Here is a 5527-nt window from a genome sequence, read left to right as displayed (position 1 = left end):
TTCCTCAGCCCCACTGCTTCTATCTTCCCTCAGCCCCACTGCTCCTCTCTTTCCCTCAGCCCCACTGCTTCACTCTTTCCTTCAGACCCACTGCTTCTCTCTTTCCTCAGCCCCAATGCTCCTCTCTTTCCTCAGCCCCACTGCTTCTCTCTTTCTTCAGCCCCACTGCTTCTCTCTTTCCTCAGCCCCACTGCTTCTCTCTTTCCTCAGCCCCACTGCTTCTCTTTTTCCTCAGCCCCACTGCTTCTCTCTTTCCCTCAGCCCCAATGTTCCTCTCTTTCCTCAGCCCCACTGCTTCTCTCTTTTCCTCAGCCCCACTGCTCCTCTCTCTCATTGAGTGTGATTTCTACATGTATCTCTCACAATATTTATCGTGATATTATGACACTTGAGAAACAGCACAGAGGTCTAGATGGATGTGTTTGTGATGTGTCACAGATGGATGTGTTTGTGTTATGGAATCTGTTATCAATTGCAGGCTTTCAACAAACATATTGAAAAATTACACATTTTGGTCAAATCAGCTGTCAAATAAGAGATTAGAATACTGGTCTGAGAACTCAAATTATGGTTTTCATAATGTCCAAAATCAATGTTTTTAAAGGACAAATCACAAACCAATAGGACATGAGAGAAAAAGACTACTGGTTTCAATGGCATATAGAAGTCTTTATAAAATAATTGCTTGCACGTTTTTGTTGGACTTTGGCTAGGCTACTTTGAAGCAAGGTAAGACGTGCCTCATAATACAGTATATAGTAAAACGTTCAGGTTTCAAACAATTAAATATTTGTTTTCAAAATGCATACTGCCTCCAGCTCATTGCAAAGTGGTGTACTTTTAAAATAGAAAGACTCAAATCATGGTGTTGAAAAAACCACATGTTATATATATATGACTCATACTGTGGTAGTCTATATGCTACACTACATAGCCACTGTTATTGTAACCTGATCTAGTGCTGGACTAACACATGTTATATATATATATATGACTCATTCTGTGGTAGTCTATATGCTACACTATATAGCCACTGTTATTGTAACCTGATCTAGTACTGGACTACCACATGTTATATATATGACTCATTCTGTGGTAGTCTATATGCTACACTATATAGCCACTGTTATTGTAACCTGCTCTAGTGCTGGACTAACACACCACAAATTAAAGAAAGTTCTGGGACATTGTAAAGTCCATGGAGAATAAGAACACCTCCTCCCAACTGCCCACTGCACTGAGGATAGGAAACTCTGTCACCACCGATAAACCCACTATAATTGAGAATTTCAATAAGCATTTTTCTACGGCTGGCCATGCTTTCCGCCTGGCTACCCCTACTGCATTCAACAGCACTGCACCCCCCACAGTTACTCGCCTAAGCCTTCCCCATTTCTCCTTCTCCCAAATCCATTCAGCTGATGTTCTGAAAGAGCTGCAAAATCTGGACCCCTACAAATCAGCCGGGCTAGACAATCTGGACCCTTTCTTTCAAAAATGATCTGCCGAAATTATTGCAACCCCTATTACTAGCCTATTCAACCTCTCTTTCGTGTCGTCTGAGATTCCCATAGATTGGAAAGCTGCTGCTGTCATCCCCCTCTTCAAAGGAGGGGACACTCTTGACCCAAATTGCTACAGACCTATATTCATCCTATCCTGCCTTTCTAAGGTCTTCGAAAGCCAAGTCTACAAACAGATTACCGACCATTTCGAATCCCACCGCACCTTCTCCGCTATGCAATCTGGTTTCAGAGCTGGTCATGGGTGCACCTCAGCCACGCTCAAGGTCCTAAACGATATCGTAACCGCCATCGATAAGAAACAATACTGTGCTGCCGTATTAATTGACCTGGCCAAAGCTTTCGACTCTGTCAATCACCACATCCTCATCGGCAGACTCAATAGCCTTGGTTTCTCAAATGATTGCATCGCCTGGTTCACCAACTACTTCTCTGATAGAGTTCAGTGTGTCAAATTGGAGGGCCTGTTGTCCGGACCTCTGGCAGTCTCTATGGGGGTGCCACAGGGTTCAATTCTTGGGCCAACTCTTTTCTCTGTATACATCAATGATGTCGCTCTTGCTGCTGGTGAGTCTCTGATCCACCTCTACGCAGACGACACCATTCTGTATACTTCTGGCCCTTCTTTGGACACTGTTAACAACCCTCCAGACGAGCTTCAATGCCATACAACTCTCCTTCCGTGGCCTCCAACTGCTCCTTAATACAAGTAAAACTAAATGCATGCTCTTCAACCGATCGCTGCCTGCACCTGCCCGCCTGTCCAGCATCACTACTCTGGACGGTTCTGACTTAGAATATGTGGACAACTACAAATACCTAGGTGTCTGGTTAGACTGTAAACTCTCCTTCCAGACTCACATCAAACATCTCCAAACCAAAGTTAAATCTAGAATTGCCTTCCTATTTCGCAACAAAGCATCTTTCACTCATGCTGCCAAACATACCCTCGTAAAACTGACCATCCAACCGATCCTCGACTTCGGCGATGTAATTTACAAAATTGCCTCCAATACCCAACTCAACAAACTGGATGCAGTCTATCACAGTGCCATCCGTTTTGTCACCAAAGCCCCATATACTACCCACCACTGCGACCTGTACGCTCTCGTTGGCTGGCCTTCGCTTCATAATCATCGCCAAACCCACTGGCTCCAGGTCATCTACAAGACCCTGCTAGGTAAAGTCCCCCCTTATCTCCGCTCACTGGTCACCATAGCAGCACCCACCTGCAGCACGCGCTCCAGCAGGTATATCTCTATGGTCACCCCCAAAGCCAATTCCTCCTTTGGCCGTCTCTCCATCCAGTTCTCTGCTGCCAATGACTGGAACGAACTACAAAAATCTCTGAAACTGGAAACACTTATCTCCCTCACTAGCTTTAAGCACCAGCTGTCAGAGCAGCTCACAGATTACTGCACCTGTACATAGCCCATCTATAATTTAGCCCAAACAACTACCTCTTCCCCTACTGTATTTATTTATTTAATTTATTTTTCTCCTTTGCACCCCATTATTTATTTCTACTTTGCACTTTCTTCTACTACAAATCTACCATTCCAGTGTTTTACTTGCTATATTGTATTTACTTTGCCACCATGGCCTTTTTTGCCTTTACCTCCCTTATCTCACCTCATTTGCTCACATTGTATATAGACTTATTTTTCTACTGTATTATTGACTGTATGTTTGTTTATTCCATGTGTAACTCTGTGTTGTTGTATGTTGTCGAACTGCTTTGCTTTATCTTGGCCAGGTCGCAATTGTAAATGAGAACTTGTTCTCAACTTGCCTACCTGGTTAAATAAAGGTGAAATAAATAAAAAATATATAAACATGTTATTGCACTTCTGACATTCATATTGTTATCTTGTTGCTAAATGTGCATAGCTTATTCATGTGTTTGCTTTTTGCATATTGATATGTTTAATAATTGTATTCAAATTGCAATTTCTTAATATTATAGCATTTGAGAACTTAATTATGCATTCATGAACTCTCATTATTGCTTGTTATCGTTTGCTGTCTCTGTCTCTCTGTAGAAAAACATACAGAACATACTACATTACCCACCAGTTGGCCAATCGTAACCACAGTCAATCAGGACACGAATTACATACTAATGCCAACTGAACTGTCAACTGTCAATCATATCATCTAACCCAACTGTACGGAGATTTAATTCAGCTGAACAACCTTCCATGTATCATCATCTGAATATAAAGACCCAGGTCAGGACATTAGCATAATGGACGACTGGTGGCGCATGAGCCTGGGCGAGGTCGCTAGGGCTCGCTAACATTAGCAGTCATCGCCTGTATTTTTTTCTATGAATGAAGAAATAATGCCTAATTTCTTTAGATTTTGAAGAATATGATAAATACCTTACAGATCTTTGAACTGTCTTCATCAATATCAAAATGTTTAAGACCTCTTCATGTTTTGTTATTTGATAATTAGCAAAGAAAAGAAAAAGCATTTGAAGCTTCAATCATGTCTTGAAAAAGTAATTTTACACTCATTAATTGTTATCCAGGACAAACGCATGAATTAGTGTTTTCACAACTTTATTTTCTCATGTCATTTGATCGTAATACTTTACTTTTGGAATTACTGATGAGGAGTTTGTCAACACACCGTACACGAGCAGGGAATTTTTTTAAATGTATTTAACTAGGCAAGTCAGTTAATAATTAAGAACAAATTCTTATTTACAATGACGGCCTAAGAACAGTGGGTTAAATACCTTGTTCAGGGGCAGAATGACACATTTTTACTATGTTAGCTCGAGGATTTGATCTTGCAACCTTTCGGTTACTAGTCCAACGCTCTAACCACTACGCTACCCTGCCACCCCACAGTAAGAGCAGTAAGAGCAGAAAATACACAGTAAGAGGAAAGACTCCCATTTACAGTATTTGGAAACTCCAGAAGAAAGAAGGGTTCTAATTCTGCACTACACAGGAATCAAAACACCTCAATAGTATTATCAACCTTTTCTGGGTGCTCCCAGTCTCTGGCAAGGTGTTGCACAACTTTTGTTTACGTCGGGTTACAACACACCATATCGTGTTTTCAGAACACCGGGATGAATGTTTCAGTAAACCTTCAATCTGTCCCAATGCCGTCACAACCATGTTTCAATGCTCCAGTAAAGTTTTGTCTCCTTTACCTGCGGTGGTGTTTGCATGAAGAAGAGACGGTGCCTTGGTAGGATCCGAAGGCGAGTGAGTAATCTGTCTTTACCATCAGTCCTATTAGCCAATGCTCAATCATTGGATAATAAAATGGATGAGCCCTGATCAAGACTATCCTACCAACGGGACATTAAAAACTGTAATATCTTATGTTTCACCGAGTCGTGGCTGAACAACGACATGGATAACATACAGCAGGTTTTCAGTCCATCGGTAAGATAGAACAGCTTGTCACGCTTGTGTGTAGGAACGGACCAAGGCGCAGCGTGAGTATCGTTCCACATCTTTTATTTGAATGAGAAACTTTGCAAGACAAAACAATAAACTATAAACAAAACACAAACCGTGAGGAACGAGGTGCAACATGCACTAATTCAAAAATAATCTCCCACAAACACAGGTGGGAAAAACAACTACTTTAAATATGATCCCCAATTAGAGACAACGATGACCAGCTGCCTCTAATTGGGGATCATCCAAAAAACCCAACGTAGAAAAACAGAAACTAGAACCAAACAACATAGAACTAAATACACTAGATAACACCCCCCCCCCAGTCACGCCCTGACCTACTCTACCATAGAAAATAAGAGCTCTCTATGGTCAGGACGTGACACAGCTGCCTCCGGTAAGACAAGAGGTGGAGGTCTATGTCTATTTGTAAATAACAGCTGGTGCACGAAATCTAATATTAAGGAAGTCTCAATGTTTTGCTCGCCTGAGGTAGAGTATATCATGATAAGATGTTGACCGCACTATTTACCAAGAGAGTTTTCCTCTATATTTTTTGTAGCTGGCTATTTACCA

Source organism: Salmo salar, chromosome 13, assembly GCF_965601325.2.
Source record: "Salmo salar chromosome 13, fSalSal1, whole genome shotgun sequence".
Classification (NCBI taxonomy): domain Eukaryota; kingdom Metazoa; phylum Chordata; class Actinopteri; order Salmoniformes; family Salmonidae; genus Salmo; species Salmo salar.
The sequence above is the reverse complement of the archived record's forward strand: the minus strand, read 5'-3'. Positions refer to the sequence as shown.